General features: G+C 37.4%; 1 non-coding gene across 1 annotated transcript; it reads right to left on the reverse strand.

Annotated features, from left to right (window-relative positions):
• Positions 1 to 2128: 2128 nt before the first annotated feature.
• LOC127099387 (small nucleolar RNA R71) lies at positions 2129 to 2235 on the reverse strand. The gene has a single exon (XR_007793893.1). It is a non-coding gene; the product is annotated as a small nucleolar RNA R71 (small nucleolar RNA).
• Positions 2236 to 10230: the final 7995 nt, after the last annotated feature.

A 10230-nucleotide genomic window follows, 5' to 3' on the forward strand; every position in this document is an offset into this window, starting at 1 on the left:
TTAGAAAAATGTCATGGTGATAAGAAAGCATTTAATGCTCTTGTCCCGCATTACTTTGTCTAACAACGTCTTTGTAGGCCGGCCAAAATCTCTAAAGGCTTTCCCCAATATTCCTTGGTGCAAAGGAGATGAACCTTAAATCTAGCTCTGAACCAGTCCCATGATAACGACTTAGCCAACAAAACAGTATCCAGACCCCTTTCATCCCACCATTAATGAGAGTATCATTTATAATCAGCCAAACCGCCCTAACAACAAATAACCAAATGAGAAGTCTAAGATTCTTCTTCGAACTTCCTCGCATAGCATAACTGTAACTCCATATGACACTTTATCGTTGCATGTTTTTGGTTGAAGAAACGGATCAAAATAAGACAAAAGGGAGCACAAGTGAAGAATATATACCAAAGGAAGATGGAAAAATGACCAAGTATGAAGAGATAAGTACTTAGTGAAAATCTGATAGAAAAATGAGCAAAAAAAGTCCAGCTACTAGAATAATCATGTGCAGCATCCCACAACATTACACGTGTGATGGAAATGTTTTGTTAGCACCACGCGTGCGATGAAAGCTATCATGCGCGCGATAGGTTCTATTTTGGGCCTATTCTGACGCGTTCTGGACTAATTTGACAGCTATTAAAGGGAGTTTTGGCGTCTTTTCAAGGGTTCTGTGATTTTTGACAGAAAGTGATGGTAAAGAGCACCATGAGGGCGATTTTGAGAGCATTGAAAGCCATTCGAGATCAGTTCTTTAAGGATTTTCAGATGCAACCATCATCTCATTGCTTCGTATTTGATTGTATCGTTATGAGTAGCTAAACATATCTAAGTTTGGTTTTGTTTGATGGACTTATTTTGAACTTGTTGGGACATATATTTAATTTGTCATTGCATGAATAATCGGAGTTATATTTCTATTCAATTGCTCATTTTGCTTAATGTTTTTTATACGAGATACTCTTTTAATATCATCTTGGGCACATAGGGAATACTGACCAATAATCTATGTGTTAGAACCAGGGAAATTGGTATACTTACGCTAGTTGAATATGGATAGGAGACCCCGAGTAGTGGCATTTGAATTAACGTTCTATTGCATCGCCTAATTTCACTTATGCTAGTTGAATACGGATAGAAGACCCCGAGTAGGAATTAGTGAGATATACACAAAGTGATTGGGTATAGTGGTTATGTTAATTCACCATGGAAATATAATGTCTTTCTCATTCATGTAATGCATTAGACATCAACAGGGAGAAATAAGGGATTATATACAAAACCTAACTGCTTTCGTACTATTCCAGAACAACTTTTATTTTTCGCATCCAAACTCGAAAAAAAAACATTTGTTAATTTTTATACTTGCACAATTATTATTTTGTTAAATAGTAGTCCCTGTGGAATCGATATCACTTTATTACTGTTAGACTATCGGTACACTTCTGAGAAGTCGTCCAGTTTTTTGCGTTGTTGCTGGGGACTGTTGATAATTTTAATAAGGCAACGCTTGTGCAACGTTTGTTTATTTAGTTTTAGTTTTTATTTTTTTTCTCGTAAATTGTTCAATTACAGTGCTACTGAGGTATTTCTTGTTTGTGTAGCGTAACTCAGGATCGACATTGACATCGTTTGATCCAGAAATTCATGTTCCATCAGGAGAGAGGTTAGAGAAGAGACTCTAACTCAAAGGAACTTATTTGAAGACAATTAATTGATTTCTTCGGACTCTGAAGAGGAAATCATCATGATAGCCATACCACCACAACCCATTATGGGGGTCTACTGCAAAAGGACTGACAAAGGAAATGTTTCTAGAGGGTTTGTACTGGCAAAACCCGCTAACTTTGACATAAAGAATTATGTGCTTTCAGATTTGAGAGACAATCCGTTTGACGGGAATGAAATTAGAGACTCGTGGGAGCACCTTGCTCACTTCTATGAAACAACCTCGATGTGCAGGCCATCTGAGGTCACGGAAGACCAAGTCAAGTTGAGGTTGTTTAGGTTCTCGCTGATTGGAAGAGCTAAAGGTTGGCTGCTTTGCCTTCCAAATTGAACTATACAGACATGGAAAGATATGAAGGACAAATACTTGGAGAGATTCTTCACCATCACTCAGTTTGTTGAGCGAATAGCTGAAATCACAAATTTTGAGTAGCAGGAAGTTGAATCGTTGTATGACTCATGGGAAAGGTTTAAACTTTTTTTACGCATGTGCCCAAATCATAACATGAATAACATGGAGCAAATTCATACTTTTGTCAAAGGTCTCAAGAGTCAAAGACTCATACTTCTAGATGCTTCTGCGGGAGGCACAATTAGAATAATGACCGAACCACAAGTTAAATACCTGATAAAAGAGATGTGCTTGAATGAATATCGTTCAAAGAGTGAAAGGTTAGTAAAAATTGAAATTGTAGACACACCAAAAGGTATGTTAGCTATTGATACTCATATTGTACTTTTATCTCAAATTGAAGTATTCAATAAAAAGCTAGCTGAAAGCAACTTGAGTAAAGCTAACGTGAGTCGGGTACAAGCACTAAGGTGTGATTTCTATGGATAGGGACATGCAAATGGAAGGTGCTCTTTGGAAGGATCGAGTGAAGAAGCTAAATTTGTAAATTTCTAGAAAAATAACCCTTATTCTAGCACCTACAATCCCGGATGGAAGGATCACCCAAATTTCAGATGGAGCAATAATCAAAATACAAGTGCTAATCAGGGTGTTCAGCAAAATCAACAAGCTCTGATCCAAAGGAAACCTTTACTACTTGAAGAGATACTACAAAAATTCATCCAGGCCACCCAAAGCATTTTTGATTAGGTAAATAAACACAAAAATTTGGAGATGCAAATTGGTCTGCTATCTCGACAAATAATCACGTTACCTAGTTCTAGTGGAGGATTTACTTGTAACATTATGGATAATCCTAAAAATGAGACTTGTAAGGCTTTAGAAATATGCTTTGAGGTAATCACCAATAGGGGTGAGGATGAAATAGTGGGTGAGGACTTATTGAAGAGGAAGAATTAGGGATTGAGAAAGAGGAGAGTAAAAATCAGAGTGACCAACCTGAGAAGGGGGTCGCCATTGGGCAATTAATAGACAAAAACACCCCTTGGAGAAGGACTAAGAAAAATGTTCTTAATGACTCTAACCCATAGCTACCCGACTACATAAAATTTCCATACCCAATCATTAAGAAGAAACCACTACAGGGAGATGAGGCATGGTTGTTTTTCAGGTTTAAAGAGATCTTGACCAAACTTTAGGTAAGTATTTATTTTCATTAAGTTTTATAGCTAATGCCCAAGCTTTCTAAATTTATGAAGGCATTGTTAAATGGTACAAAGTAGAAGATGGACAAAGAGCAGGTAAACATGACTGAGAAATGCGATACGGCAGTGTCCAAAACAATTCCACATGCTCTATTTGATTTAGGGTCGAGTATCAATGTAATGCCCCTTAATAAGGCTAAGGAATTAAATTTGGGAGCGATCTTATTGAGTAATATGACTCTTAGCTTGGCTAATTTATCTGTTACTCACCCACATAGTATCTTACAACACATGTTAGTACATGTTGACGATCTAGCTTTTCCTGCAAATTTTATGGTAGTCAACATGAAAGGAGACACAGGTGGTTAAGTTATTCTCAGACGCCCATTCTTAGAAACAAGGAAGGCATTAATAGATGTGGAAACCAACAAACTTAGCTTGAAGTTCAATAAGGAAAAGTGGTGTTTAATGTGTATGAATGGACACCGTATGTAGATGATTTGGAAATATTCTCCTAGATTGAAGAAAAAGGTAGCAAGGTTGACAAAGGAAAGAATAAAGGTAAATTATCCGGTGTGAGGGTATCCCTTGCACCTGACGTGCCTTAGGCATGAACCTTCAAGATAATGACGGTAAAGAAACGTTGGATGGGAGGCAACCCATCAATAAGTAAGTGTTTAAATTTTAGTTTAATTTTGTTTATGAAAACATGTAGATTTTGTATATTGTTTTGCAAGAAAAGAGAGCAAGTGAAAGAGAAGAAGGAAAGAAAACAAAAGAGAAGAAGAGAAGAAGAAAATGAGGAAGCCCTTGGAAAAATCACTTAGGCCATCGCTTGCGTGATAAAGATATATCGCACGTGCGATGGATATATAACATGCATGATAGAGATCTTAGAGGAATCTGCAAACCATTGGTATCACGTGGATAATGGAAGACTGTTAGCATCATGTTTGTGATGGATGCATAACGCGCATGATGACAAGAGAAACATGGCTTATAAATAGAGATTTTAAATATTTTCTCCTCACAACTCTTTTCCTACTCTTTCTTCATAACAAATTCCCTATAATAACCAACCTCACCTTAATTTTTCTATGCGCAATGTTATTTTTGTGTGTTCCTGTATGTATTATAGCTTCAAAAAGAGGAAGAGTTACAAGTGTTTCATTTTCACGAGATTCCCCTGCACCGAATGCTCCAAAATTTCCCAATCTGAAATTTCTTTCTGAAGCTAATGCGAAAAAATATCTAAACTTGGTTGGCTACCATATTGTGAGAGAGATAACATTTGTATGCGAGGACCTGAGAGGCTTTGGAGAAATGGTGGAAATGTTGCAACAACGAAATTTGGTAATTTTCAATAATTTAATTCAGGAAACCAATTAAACCGTAGGCCTCGAGTTTTATGCAAATGCGGATTTTGGCGATGTGGGCACCTACACTTCCTATGTAAGTATATTGATTACTCTGCTAGTGTATTAACTCTCTTTTAAATCTTCAACCTCCTCATATTTATGCTCTTAGGACCTATAGAATGAGCATCGGGTGATAAACTAAGCCATGACCCAAGAAATACTTGAGGCTTTCTATAGACCATGGGCGTAATGGGTGATTGAGTGTGGCGTAGCGTTGCAACTTCAAACTACTGAGTTTTGCCAAATTCCAAGGGCACGTGCCTCATTTTTTGTGAAGTCTCTAGAATCCGTGTCTAACCAATCACAATTTATGATAAGAATGGAATCTCATGTAGTGGGGGTTACAAGGTGGATAACAAAAGTTTCACCCATTTTTATGTTGAACCCCCGAGATCCGCTCCTGTATTCAGAGACTTCTACAACCAGCAAGAAAACAACATGCATGCGCAAAGTTTAAGAGCATGCTTTGCAAGCACCAAAGATATGGAGAATTACTTCACAAATAAATATCACGAGAAGGCAATAAGAAAAGTGCACATGATATCATAATGGACCCGACAAAATAATGATTTCAACAACATTATGAATGGCATGCATGATCTTTTCCGCAAGGATAACATATGAAAAGACATGTAGCTAGTTTTTTTTTTTTAATTTCTAGAAGTTTTTTTCTCGAACACATGCCTAGTGAAGAGTAATAAGACTTATAAGTAATCTTCCCTATTGTATTAATTCAATAATGTTTATCTTTAATGAATGAGTTTGTATCTGTTTGTTTCTTTAAGATTTAGAAAAATTGTAACTTTAGCATTGAGCAAATGAACCAAAAGAATCATCCGAGGAAACTTGATCATCGGGAAAGTGACTTACAACTTAAAAACAAAGGATGAAAAAGGAATCAAAAGACTCGTGCCTAACCTTCAGATACCTTAATTAGTAAGGGTTGAGCCAAATAAATTTCATTTTTACTGTTCCTTTGATTGAATGTATCCGTGTACTATTGCTTTATCAAGTTTGAACTATTTTCAATTCAATTTGTCTGGTTTTATTTACACACATGAAGAAAGTTATTTTCTTTGAAATCTGAGCCTTTTTAACCACCCTATAGTAATAGGTTACATCTGTTGCAAACCACGTTGAGTTTAGCCCTTTTTTTTAGTGACTTAACCTTATTTATTAGCCATATGACTTGAAATAATTCATCTTTTCACCCTCTCTTTGGAGTTAGGTAGAAATGTTTAGTTCTAAAGTTGTATGAAAAAGAGTAAGTTTGAGGTTGCTCTTGGAAGTGAGCAAAGTTTAAGTTTGGGGTTGGGGTACTAGAGAAAAAACGATCAAACATTCAAAATTTTGAGAAAATAAGGACTTAAATAAATTCTTCAAAAAGAAAAGAGAAAAAGAATGCAAAATGAATATTGAGTACCACAATAGCAATATCTCTAGTGCCATTAATAAGGAAAATAATGGTATGATAACAAGAGGAGAACTAGGTACCTAACTCCAAAGGTTTAAACCTACTTTCCCAAAAATGTCCTACCTGAACATAAGCCAAGATTCAACCGAACAAGCCCTTAAATGTGTGTGTTTTTATTACTTTGACAAATTCTATTAGAACATGTTCAAACTAAGTATAAATTGTTTTGCATGTTAATTGAGAGATTACCCTATCAATTGAGTGAGTAATAGTGAGATGAGAGACAGTTGAGTACTTGTCAAAGATTGAGGATGTTTTCTGAATTTTCCGGATTGTAGTTGTGTTGGTTCTAAGTGTTGGCAGCAATTTTGGTAAAACAAAGAGTGTTCACAAGATGTTGCATGTGATGTCTTAACATCTGATATTATGTACCTGCGGGAGTTTAAAAAAAATATAATTATGTAGGATTGTTTCAGAATGTCATACACCATGTCATGGCATCTGATATTGTGTACCTGCTGGAGTTTAAGAAATATAATTATGCAGGATTATTTCAGGATGTCATACATAATGTCATGGCATCTGATATGTTCGTACCTGCTGGAAATTATAAATGGAATTATGGAATTATGCAGGATTGTTCCAGGATGTCAGACCCGATGTCATGACATCCTGTACACAGAACATTCAGGGAGAATGTTATGTGTTTTGTGATTGCGCATTTAATGGAAATCTATGTATGATTGAAGATCTGATTTGCGGGCGCATTCAATCATTGATTACAATCTGATTTACTTATTTTCCAAGGAGATCTAACCAGCTGTCATTAGAAGATTTAATTGGAAAATAGTTGTAGGGTTTTCAAGATGTCCAAGCCCAGCTGAAAGCTTCTGTAAAAAGGGACTTGGAAAACCTGATAACACACACAACCAATACTGAGCGAAATATTGAGAGAGAGCTAGGGTTTGTGTCTTGTTTAGTCGTGAGACTTATAAGTCATTCAAGTCATCCATAGATGATTGAATTGGTTTGATTTGTGGTTGTAATTTGTCACTCAAAGCTTTTAAGCAAGAGTGTGTGTCTACTTGATCAAAGTTGTTAAGCATGATCAAGTGTGTGTCTACTTGATCAAAGCTGTTAAGCAAGATCAAGTGTGTGTCTACTTGATTGAAAATGTGAAGTAAAATCAAGTGTGTGTTATTGAAAAGTGTTTTCTTTTCACAAGGAATTGTTGTTTAAAATCACGGGTGGGATTGAAGGGAAGTGAGTGGGTTCTCATATCTAAGAGCGCTTAGGTAGAAGTCGCACGGGTAGAGATTAGGTGAGAAAAACTATAACTTGTTGAAGTGTACGGAGAGTCTTTGAACTGATTCTATTTTAGTGGATTTCCTTCCTGGCTTGGTAGCCCCCAAATGTAGGTGAGTTGGACCGAACTGAGTTAACAATTGCTCGTGTCTCTTGCATTACTATTCTTTATCTTTATCCTGTTTGTTTCACTCAGATATTAGTGTCGTGACATTACCTTCGACATCTCATATCTGATACCAGAATTTCAATTGGTATCAGAGCAGGCATCCTGCTCTGGTTCTGGGTGAGATCTAGGGACAATACTTTCTGGTACAATGGAGAGAGATGGAGGATCTGTTCACAGGCCACCAATTTTGGATGGATCCAACTATGACTACTGGAAACCTCGAATGGTAGCCTTCCTAAAATCTCTGGATAATAAGGCTTGGAAGGCTGCGTTAACAGGCTGGGAACATCCAGTTGTTACCAAGAATGGAGAAGCTACTATTGATAAGAAGGCTGAAGAACAATGGACCAATGAGGAGGATGACTTAGCCCTTGGGAAATCTAAAGCATTGAATGCTATATTCAATGGTGTAGATAAGTATATCTTCATATTGGTAAACAACTGTGAAGTGGCTAAAGATGCTTGGGACATTCTCAAAACCACTCATGAAGGCACCTCTAGAGTGAAGATGTCTAGACTGCAACTGCTCACTACCAAGTTTGAAAATTTAAGGATGAAAGAAGATGAAAATATTCATGAATTTCATATGAATATCCTTGAAATTGCTAATGCCTCAGGAGCCCTGGGTGAGAAGATGTCAGATGAAAAATTAGTGAGGAAAACACTCAGGTCACTCCCTAAGAGATTTGCCATGAAAGTGACAGCCATAGAAGAGTCTCAAGACATTTCCAATATGAGAGTTGATGAGCTAATTGGATCCCTTCAAATATTTGAGATGGGAATGTGTGATGGATTTGAAAAGAAAGCCAAAAGCATAGCATTCAAGTCAAACACTAAGGAGGAAGAGGAGGAAGGTGGTCCAGATATCGATGAAGATCAGGCAGATGATGTAGCAATGTTGGGAAGACGGTTCAACAAGCTTATGAAAAAGATGGATGTAAGATCTAAGGCTAATGTCAAGAACATCGCATCTGACATCAGTAAATCCAACAATATTGGAAGAAGAACAAGGTCAGATGAAAAGCCCAAAGAAGAAAAAGGAGTTCAGTGCCATGAATGTGATGGATATGGACACATTAGAACTGAATGTGGGACCTACCTCAAGAAACGGAAGAGGAGTCTTGCTGCCACTTGGTCAGATGAAAGTGAAACAGAAGAGTCTGTAAATCTTGTGACTGCCTTGACTGGAAGATGGGGTTCTGATGAAGACTCAAGTGATGATGAAGTAACCTTTGAAGAGTTGGCCACTACCTACAGAGAGTTGTGTCACAGAAGTGCAGGAGTTTTTAGGCAAGTTGAAAGCCAGAAGAAAGTGATAGCACAACTGGAGAATGAAAAGGTAGAACACTTGGAAACCATCTCTAAATTAAAAACTGAACCTGTGTTACTGAATGTCAAACTAGATGAGAGTCAACAAGTTGACAGCCAGAAGAAAGTGATAACACAGCTGGAGAATGAGAAGGCAGAACATGTGGAAACCATCTCCAAGTTAAAAACTGAAGCTATGTTCTTGAATTCTAAACTAGAAGAGATGACCAAGTATGTAAGAATGTTAAACAATGGATCTGACTCCTTAGACAAGATTCTCCAAACCGGACAAATAACAGGAGACAAATCTGGCATTGGGTATAATGAATCTAAGCCTGAGTGCAGTTACACTGGTTGCAAACCTAAATCCAAATCTAAGTGCAGCCATATTAAAAGCAAACCTGAGATGTCACAACATCAGAAGGGAAGACAGCTAAAAGGGAAACACCAAAGATGGAGATGCCACTACTGTGGAAAATTTGGCCACCTGAAGCCCTTCTGCTATAAGATGTATAGCTATCCTAGCCCTGTTCATCATCAGACTCACTATCAACCTAGACCCAAACATCACAGGCCTGTCAACAAAAAGCAATGGGTTCCTAAGACTAATGTTACAAGTCTAATAGCTCACACTTCCTTCAGAGTTTCAGCCAATGAAGATTGGTATTTTGACAGTGGGTGCTCCAGACACATGACTGGAAACAAAAACCTGCTAACTGGCCTTCATCCTCATGCCACAAGCTATGTAACCTTTGGTGATGGAGCAAAGGGTGAAATCAAAGGGATTGGTAAGCTTGATTCCCATGGAATTTCTGATCTTGACAATGTCCTACTTGTTAAGGGCTTGACTGCAAATCTAATAAGCATCAGTCAACTGTGTGACCAAGGTCTGAATGTTAACTTCACTAAAACTGAATGTCTGATTACTAACAAAGAAAGTGAAGTGATCATGAAAGGAGTCAGGACCAAAGACAACTGTTACATGTGGAGTTCTCAAATTGGTTATTCTTCAAAGGGTACCTTAGTCAAAGAAGAAGGAGTGAAGACCTGACATCTAAGATTGAGCCATCTGCATCTTAAAGGTATGAAGATGATTATATCTGCTAAAGCTATTAGAGGAACTCCCAAATTGAAGATTGATGAAAGAAAAGTCTGTGGGAAATGTCAGACAAGGATGTCACACCAGAAACTCAGACATGACATCACTTCCAAAGGGTTGAAACTCCTCCATATGAAGTTGATGGGACCTATGCAGGTGGAAAGCCTTGGTGGAAAGAAGTTTGCAGTGGTGGATGCTTTCTCCAGATACATCTGGACCAAAAACAAATCTG

Source organism: Lathyrus oleraceus, chromosome 6, assembly GCF_024323335.1.
Source record: "Lathyrus oleraceus cultivar Zhongwan6 chromosome 6, CAAS_Psat_ZW6_1.0, whole genome shotgun sequence".
In the NCBI taxonomy this organism is placed as follows: domain Eukaryota; kingdom Viridiplantae; phylum Streptophyta; class Magnoliopsida; order Fabales; family Fabaceae; genus Lathyrus; species Lathyrus oleraceus.